This window comes from Bos grunniens, chromosome 24 (genome assembly GCF_055505025.1).
Source record: "Bos grunniens cultivar Pamir isolate PY7600 chromosome 24, Bosgru_T2T1.0, whole genome shotgun sequence".
Taxonomy (NCBI): Eukaryota; Metazoa; Chordata; class Mammalia; order Artiodactyla; family Bovidae; genus Bos; species Bos grunniens.
Genome location: NC_141188.1, coordinates 2,103,988 through 2,113,743, shown reverse-complemented (window position 1 = coordinate 2,113,743; position 9,756 = coordinate 2,103,988). Strand labels below are relative to the sequence as shown.

At 42.3% G+C, this 9,756-nt stretch overlaps 1 protein-coding gene across 4 annotated transcripts in view; it reads left to right on the top strand.

The window, feature by feature from the left end:
• Positions 1 to 36: 36 nt before the first annotated feature.
• Positions 37 to 9,756, top strand: part of LOC147345816 (uncharacterized) — a 31,648-nt gene continuing 21,928 nt past the window's right edge. For 2 of the 4 annotated variants that reach the window (XR_015153641.1, XM_086372507.1), the window contains exon 1: positions 37 to 363. The gene's annotated coding sequence lies outside the window, so the exon portion shown is untranslated. The remainder of the gene's footprint in view (positions 364 to 9,756) is intronic. The other 2 variants (XR_015153644.1, XR_015153635.1) reach the window with 2 other exon arrangements.

The following is a 9,756-nucleotide window of genomic DNA, read 5'->3' as shown; positions in this document are numbered from 1 at the left end:
GAGAGTGCGTGCGCGCGCCCGCAGAGCGTGAGCGCCGGGCAGTGCGTGCGCGCGCCCGGGCCGGGCAGGGGCGTGGACTCCACTCTGAGAGACTGGAGGCTGAAGGTGGGTGGAGTTAGTGTTATGAGCGTCTTGGAGGCGGTGGCTGCTTCAGACCTACTGTGTCTCCAGTGAGTCGGCGTCCGAGCTTCCGCGGTGCGACCGGGACCCAGGAGTGAATGAAGAGGATAACCTCTCTGAGGAAGGGCTCGTCGCCGTTCACTCCCACACAGAGCCCCCCTAATTACTTTGGAGGCCCTGCTTTCCAGACGCAAGCACAGTTGCTTTACTTGTGAAAAGCTGTTCATTAACAGAAAAGTACTGGTAAGACGCAAATCCCGCCCCCCCCCCCCGCGCCCAAATAACTTATTGAAATTAGTTTTTCTAAACATTTTTTTTGTTGTTCAGTTCAGTTGCTCAGTCGTGTCCGACTCTTTGCGACCCCATGAACCGCAGTATGCCAGGCCTCCCTGTCCATCACCAAATCCCGGAGTCCACCCAAACCCATGACTATTGTGTCGGTGATGCCATCCAACCATCTCATCCTCTGTCTTCCCCTTCTCCTCCCACCCTCAATCTTTCCCAGCATCAGGGTCTTTTCAAATGAGTCAGCTCTCTGCATCAGGTGGCCAAAGTATTGGAGTTTCAGCTTCAGGATCAGTCCTTCCAATGAACACCCAGGACTGATCTCCTTTAGGATGGACTGGTTGGATCTCTTTGCAGTCCAAGGGACTCTCAAGAGTCTTCTCCAACACCACAGTTCAAAAGCATCAGTTCTTCTGCACTCAGCTTTCTTTATAGCCCAACTCTCACATCCATACATGACTATTGGGAAAACCATAGCCTTGACTAGACGGACCTTTGTTGGCAAAGTAATGTCTCTGCTTTTTAATATGCTGTCTAGGTTGGTCATATTGTTATTGTAAAATTTAAATAATATAAAAGTTAACATTTTAGCTATATAGTTCAGTGGCATTTAGTATGTTCACATCATTTTGCAACATTACCACTCCAGATACTTATTTTGTTTAAAAGCTTTGTTGAGATATTATTCACATACCATTTGTGGCTCAGCTGGTAAAGAATCCGTCCGCAATGTGGGATCCCTGGGTTGGGAAGATCCCCTGGAGAAGGGAAAGGCTACCCACTCCAGTATTATGGCCGAGAGGATTCCATGCGCCATTCCATGCGCATTCCATGCGACATGGGTCGTACTGAGTCGGACATGAATGAGCGACTTTCACTATGTTGTACTACTACCATCAAGTGATGCACCCATTTAAAATAAGATGGTTTTTCACAGAGTTATGGAACTCTGTGATCCAGTTATGGGCGGGCATGGCAGTCCACTCCAGTATTCTTGCCTGGAGGATCCCCATGGACAGAGGAGCCTGGTGGCCTGCAGTCTATGGTGTCTCAAAGTGTTGAACACTTCTGAGAGACTAAGCAGAGCAGACACAGCAGTTAGTCCCACATCCTTCTCATCCCTTTTGCTTTTGGCAACTTTTAATCTATCCTAGGGCCTTCCCTGGTGGTTCTAGTGGTAAAGAACCTGCCTACCAATGCAGAAGACAAAAGACAGTTGTGTTCCATGCCTGGGTGGGGAAGATCCCCTGGAGGAGGGCATGGCAACCCACTCCAGTATTCTTGCCTGGAGAATCCCATGGACAGAGGAGCCTGGCAGGCTGCAGTCCATGGGGTCGCTAAGAGTCAGACACGACTGAGCGACTTCACTTTTCACTTTTCATTTTCATGCATTGGAGAAGGAAATGGCAACCCACTCCAGTGTTCTTGCCTGGAGAATCCCAGGGACGGGGGAGCCTGGTGGGCTGCAGTCCATAGGGTTGCACAGAGTCAGACATGACTCAAGCGACTTAGCATGCATGCAGGCAACCTATCCTAGATGTTTTGTGTAAATGTAAACATAAATATGTAGTCTTTTGACTTCCTTCACTTAGCATAATGTTCCCAGGGTTCACCCACATTGTATAAACATAATAGCAGGCATCAGCACAGTTGACCCTTGAACAACACGGATTTGAACTTACACATGTACTGTGTGTACTACATGGCCTGCAGTTGGGTAAATCTGGGGAACTAGGGATATAAGGGGCCAACTGTATAGTTATGCAAAGATTTTTGACTTCACAGAGGGACATCACTGAAGGATCAACTGTACTTAGTTCCTTTTTGTTGTTTGTTGTTTAGATATACTGCATTTTATCTATCCATCAATTAATTGACATTAGAGTTGTTTACACTTTTTGGCTGTTATGAGTAATGCTGCTATGAACACTCATATACAAGTTTTTGTATAGATTTAAGTCTTCATTTTTCTTAGTTATATACAGGTGGGGTAGCTGAATCATATTATAATTACATATAATGTTTTGAGAAATTGCCAACTGTTTTCAGACGCAGCTATACCATTTTACATTTCCAACAGCAAATGATGGTATTGGATTTCTCCATGTCTTTGTCTCTTGTTATTTGTGTGTTTTTGTAGCTGTTTTTTTGGAATGATATCCTGCTAGTTGTGATGTTTTATTACATCAAAACTTTCCCTGATGGTTAGTGCTATAGAGCATCTTTTAATATACTTGTTGGCCATTTGGAGAAATGTCTGTTTATATCCTTTGGTCACTAAAAATGGATTAGTTGTCTTTTTACTATTGAGTTACAGGAGTTCTTTATACATTCTGGATAGAAATCTCTCATCAGATATATGATGTGAAAATATTACCTCCCACTTTGTAGATTGAATTTTCACTTTTTATTGGTATTGGTTGCAGCATAAAACTTGAAAATTTTGAAGAAGTCCAATGTATCTTCTTTTCACTCTGTTGCTTGTGCTTTGAGTGTCATATCTAGGAAACCATTGCCTAACTCAAGACCAGGAATATGTACTACTCTTTCTCCATAAGTTTTACAGTTTTAACTTTTCCTTTTAGGTTTGTGGTCATTTTGAATAAGTTTTTGTGTATGGTGTTAGGTAGGTATCCAAATCCACTCTTTTGATTTTTTGTTTTGTTTTTGCCATTCCATGTGGCTTGTGGGATCTTAGTTCACCAACCAGGGATTGACAACTCCGTTCTTTTGTATGTGGATATCCAGGTGTCACAGAACCATCTATTGGAAAGATTTTTTTTTCACCATCAAGTTGCCTTGACACTCTTGTTGAAAATCAGTTGACTTTAAATATAAGGATTTATTTCTGTAGTCTCAAGTCTATTCCAATGATGTGTATGTCTAGCCTAATGTCGTACTAGACTGTCTTGATTAGCATAGCTTTGTAATAAGCTGTGAAATCAGGAAGTGTTAGTCCTTCTATTCTGTTCCTTGTTAAGACTGGCTTGGCCATTCTGGGTCCCTTGCATTTCCATATAATCTTTAGGATTAGTTTATCAATTTCTGCAAAAACAAAAAGAAACACACACACTCCTGGGATTTTGATAGGAATTTTGTTGAATTTGTACACCTATTTAGGGAATATTGCCATCTTAATAGTATTAAGTCTTCCAATCCATGAATATGGGATATCTTTCCATTATATAGACCTTCTTTAATTTCTATGATTTTTATAGTTACCACTATTCATGTCTTGCACTGTTTATTAATTTTGTTCCTAAATATTTTATTCCTTTTGATGCTATTTAAATGGAATTGTTATTTTAAATATTTTCAGGTTATTCATAATCAATGTATAGAAATAGATTTTATCATTTGGTTTTATTTGTTATTCCAGTTTTATTGAGCTGTAACTGACATACAGCATTGTATAAGTTTAAAGTGTACAGCATAATGATTTGACTTGTGTACATCATGAAATGATTATCATAGTAAGGTTAGTGAGCATCCATTATCTTATATAGATAAAAAAGAAAAGAAAGAAAAAATATTTTCCCCTGATGAGACCTCTTAGTATTTACACTCTTAACAACCTTCATATATAATTTATAGCTGTGTTTATTATATTAATCATATTGTACATCTGTAGTACTTTTTAATCCTTGTTATGCAGTTTTATTTATTTATTTGGCTGTGCTAGATCCTTGTTGCTGCATAGGCTTTTCTTTAGTTGTGGCAAGCAGGGGCCACTCTAGTTGTGGCGTATGGGCTTCACATTGCAGCACCTTCTCCTGTTGTGGAGCACAGGCTCTAGAGCGTTTGGGCTTCAGTAGACACAGCTCCAGGACTCCAGAACACAGTTTCAGTGGTTTGGGATGGAGTGGGTGTGGCTCCAGGACTCCAGAACACAAGCTCAGTAGTTGTGGCATATGGGCTTAGTTGTCCCAGGCATGATGGATCTTCCTGGACCAGGGAACGAGCTTGTGTCTCCAGCATTGGCAGGTGGATTCTTTACCACTGAACCACCAGGGAAGCCTCACTTACTTCAGTTCAGTTCAGTTCAGTCACTCAGTTTTGTTTGACTCTTTGCAACCCCATGGACTGCAGCACGCCAGGCCTCCCTGTCCATCACCAACTCCCGGAGTTTACTCAAACTCCAATCTGTTGAGTTGGTGATGCCATCCAACCATCTCATTCTCTGTCGTCCCCTTCTCCAGCCTTCAATATTTCCCAGCATCAGGGTCTTTTCCAATGAATCAGTTCTTTGCATCAGGTAGCCAAAGTATTGGAGCTTCAGCTTCAGCATCAGTCCTTCCAATGAATATTCAGGATTTATTTCCTTTAGGATTGACTGCTTTGATCTCCTTGCAGTCCAAGGGACTCTCAAGTCTCCTCCAACACCACAGGTCAAAAGCATCAATTCTTCAGTACTCAGCAAAGCTCAGCTCACTTACTTAAAACAGAAAATGTGTACCTTTTGACCACCTTCTTATAGTTCTCCTTCCCTCATCCCCCCACCTATAGTAAAGCACAAATCTTCTCTTTTTCTGTGAATTTTTTGTTTTTTGAAGCATAATTGACCCACAACACTATGTTGGTTCCTGGTGCATAACATAGTGTTTTGATATTTCTATACATTACAAATTACAATTGATTTTTGTATAGTGATCTTGTACTCTTTGGGCTTCCCAGGTGGTGCTTGTGGTAAAGTACCTGCCTACCAATGCAGGAGACATAAGAGATGTGGATTTGATCCTTGGGTCGGAAGATCCCCTGGAGGAGGGCATGGCAACCCACTCCAGTATTCTTATCTTGAGAAATCCATGGACAGAGAAGCTTGGTGGGCTACAGTCCATAGGGTTGCAAAGAGTCAGAGATGTGTGAAGTGACTTAACACATACTCTGCAACCTTGCTAAATCATTTATTATTTTGAATGGTTTTTTTAGTGGATTCCTTGAGATATTCTGCATATAAGATCATGTCATCTACAAACAGGGACAGTTTATTTATTCCCTTCCAATCTAGATGCTTTTTATTTCTTCATTGTCTAACTGCCCTGGCTAAAACATCTACTACAGTGTAAAATAGAAGTGGCAGGAGTAGACATTTTGTCTTGTTCCTTATCCTAGGAGGTAAGAATTCAGACTTTCACTATTCAATATCATGTTTACTGTGGGTTTTTCACAGATGCCCTTTATGAGGTTAAGGAAATTCATTTCTATTCCTACTTTGTTGCGTGGTTGTTTATTTTTTAGTATTTATTCATTTTGGCTGCATTGCATCATTGTTGCCATGCACAGGCTTTCTGTAGTTGTGGTGCATAGGCCTCTAGTTGTTATGGCTTCTCGCGTTGTGGAGCATGGACTCTAGGGTTCGCAGGCTTCAGTAGTTGCAGCACACGGGCCCTGTTGCCCTGTGGCAGGTGGGATCTTCCCAGAGCAGGGCTCTAAGTGGTGTCCCTTGCATTGCAAGGTAAATTCTTAACCACTGGACCAGCAGGGAAGCCCTGTTTTAATCATGAAATGCTGTTTGGTTTTGCCAAGTGCTTTTTCTATTGAGATGATCATATGGGTTTTGTACTTTATTCTGCTAATATGGTGTACTACACTGATTTTTTGTATGTTAAACCAATCTTATCTGCATCCTGAGAAATCTGTATGCAGGTCAAGAAGCAACAATTAGAAATGAACATGGAACAACAGACTGGTTCCAAATCAGGAAAGGAGTACGTCAAGGCTGTATATTGTCACCCTGCTTATTTAACTTATATGCAGAGTACATCACGTGCTATGCTGGGCTAGATGAACCGCAAGCTGGAATCAAGATTGCTGGGAGAAATATCAATAACCTCAGGTATCCCGATGACACCACCTTTATGGCAGAAAGTGAAGAAGAACTAAAGAGCCTCTTGATAAAAGTGAAAGAATAGACTGAAAAAGTTGGCTAAAAACTCAACATTCAGAAAAGTAAGATCATGGCATCTGGTCCCATCACTTCATGGCAAATAGATGGGGAAACAATGGAAACAGGGACAGACTATTTTTTTCGGCTCCAATATCACTGCAGATGGTGACTGCAGCCATGAAATTAAAAGACGCTTACTCCTTGAAAGAAAAGTTATGACCAACCTAGATAGCATATTAAAAAGCAGAGACATTACTTTGCTGACAAAGGTCCATGTAGTCAAAGCTATGGTTTTTCCGGTAGTCATGTATGGATGTGAGAGTTGGACTGTAAAGAAAGCTGAGTGCTGAAAAATTGATGCTTTTGACCTGTCGTGTTGGAGGAGACTCTTGAGAGTCCCTTGGACTGCAAGGAGATCCAACCAGTCCATCCTAAAGGAAATCAGTCCTGAGTATTCATTGGAAGGACTGATGCTGAAGTTGAAACTCCAATACTTTGGCCACCTGATATGAATAACGGACTCATTGGAAAAGACCCTAACTCTGGGAAAGATTGAAGGCTGGAGGAGAAGGGGATGATAGAGGATGAGAAGACTGGATGGCATCACTGACTCAATGGACATGAGTTTGAGCAAGCTCCAGGAGTTGGTGATGGACAGGGAGGCCTGGGAGGTGTGCTGCAGTCTTTGGGTTCGCAAAGAGTCACATGTGACTGAGCAACTGAAGTGAAACCAACCTTACATTCCTAGAATAAATCTTATTTAAGTACTACTATTAGTCTCTCAGTCATGTCTGACTCTTTGCAACCCCATGTACTGTAGCCCGCCAGGCTTCTCTGTCTATAGGATTGTTTAACCTATATGCTGAGCACATCATGAGAAATGCCTGGGCTGGATGAGTTACAAGCTGGAATCAAGATAAGCAGGAGAAACATCAACAACCTCAGATATGCAGATGATGCCACTCTAATGGCAGAAAGCAAAGAGGAACTAAAGAGCTTCTTGATTAGGGTGAAGGAGGAGAGTGAAAGAGCCGGCTTCAGACTGAAAAAACTAAACTGAAAAAAGCTAAACTAAGCTAGACTAAAAAAGCTGGCTTAGTTAAAAAAACTAAGATCATGGCATCTGGCCCCATTACTCCATGGCAAATAGAGGGGGGGAAAAGGTGGAAGTAGTGACAGATTTCCTCTTCTGGGGCTCCAAAGTCACTGTGGATGGTGACTGAAGCCATGAAATCAGAAGACAATTGCTTCTTGGCAGGAAAGCAATGAGAAAGCTAGACAATGTGTTGAAGAGCAGAGACACTACTCTGCTGGCAAAGGTCCGTATAGTCAAGGCTATGGTCTTCCCATGTGAGAAGACCTGTGAGACCTGGACTGTAAAGAAAGCAGAACACCAAAGAATTGATGCTTTTGAACTATGGTGCTTGAGAAGATTCCTGAAAGTCCCTTGGACAGCATGGAGATCAAACCAGGCAATCTTAAGGGAGACAAACCCTGAATATTCACTGGAAGGACTGATGCTGCAGCTGATGCTCCAGTATTTTGGTCACCTGATATGAACAGGAAACTATTGGAAAAGTCCCTGATGCTGGGAAAGATTGAGGGCAGAAGAAGAGGGTGTCAGAGAATGAGATTGCTGGATGGCATCACCAGTGCAGTGAACATCAACTTGGGCAGACTCTGGGAGATGGTGAGGGACAGGGAGGCCTGGCATCTGCAGTCCATGGGGTCATGAAGAGTCAGACATGACTGGGCAACTGAACAACTCAGTCGTGTCCAACACTTTGCGACCCATGTACTGTAGCCCTCCAGGCTCCTCTGTCTGTGGGATTTCCCAGGCAAGAATAGTGGACTGGGTTGCCATTTCCTTCTCCAGGGGATCTTTCTGACCCAGGGATTGAACATAGGTCTCCTGCATTGCAGGCAGATTCTTTTATCTTCTGAGCCACCAGGGAAGCTAAGTCCTATTTGGTCTCAGTAGTTTTTCAAAATATATTGCTGAATTTGGTTTGCTAGTATTTTATTGAAGGTTTTGTGTCTATAACTCACAAAGGATATTGGTCTGTAGTTTTCTTGCAGTATCTTTGTCTGATTTTGGTATAGGGGTGAAAGGTTGTTGCTGAATCACACAAAGACGCTGGGATTCTTGGCCCCTGGAGGAGAAGAATTCAATCCGGGGCCAGAGACGAGGCTTGATCACTCAGAGCTTTTGTGTAATAAAGTTTTATTAAAGTATAAAGGAGATAGACAAAGCTTCTGACATAGGCATCAGAAGGGGGCAGAAAGAGTACCCCCCTGCTAGTCTTCAGCTGGATGTTATATAGTCACTAGCAGTCTGTTAATGAAAGAAAGGAATGTCTTAAAACTCAGAATGGCACCAGGCCCCTCACCCATAACATGCATTTTGGGATAATCTTGGCACCAACTGGTTCATCCTGGGCCATAGAATGATTAACTTGAATCTTGAAGAAGGGCCGATCACCATACAAATAGTTTTGTTTACATAGATTAGGGGAACAATATCTGAGTATAACATACTAGTTTGTCAAGTAGGTTCTGAGCCAAGAGGCTGAACCGACTTGAAGACAGAGTTTGGGGTAAATGCATAGTACATTAGCATAGCTTAAGACAAACATTTCCATAAGGAAAAGGCATTGGTTAACTTCAGGTGAAACCAGGTGTCATTATGGCAACACAGTATTTTAAGAGAAACCTCTTTTTAAATTTGAATAGAGAAGGAAAAAATAATCGCTAGTTTGCTTCCTCCTGCCGCTTAAGAGAGAGAAAAATGTCTGACACTTGCAGGCTATTTTCTCCGTTTGGAGACCCCTGGCCTTCCTGCCTGTTACCCTCTCATTCCCCCCTTTTCTTTTAGGAGAATTATGTTGCCTAGGGAAAAGGGGCGTTGTTCTCGTTCATAACTGCTTCCGAGCTGACAAGGAGCGTTGTCCCTAAATTGGTGAGGCAACATATTCTCCTAATTCTCATACTGAGGATATCTGATCCAGGGGCCCCAAATAGTAGTTGGAGGAAGGTGCAGCAGTAGCAGGAGTTTGAGCAACCATTTGTAACTTAAAAGCTTTTATGCGGCTAGAAACAAATCTAGTTACACAGTTACAGATGTAAGGCAACATAGTCATTAAAACAAGTTAAAATCAAAATTAAAAGTCACATTATGTCCATAGTTAAAGTGCAATGTGTTGCACCAGTCCATTTTAGGGTTGGTAGATGTCATCAGATGAAGAGGCATCACATGTGATTGTTGTCGAAGGTATTCACAGACTTATTCACAGACTTGGAGAAAGTCTTTTCCTTGAAGTGGAGATGTCCACCATGGGAAGCCTTCCACTGATGAAGAGGGGAGTGTTCCACAGACCCAGCAGTTAGACCGATTGTAGAATGCTGCATAGGAGTGAACCCAGGACAGGAAGGCATTGTCTTGAGGATCAAACGGCACACTCAGG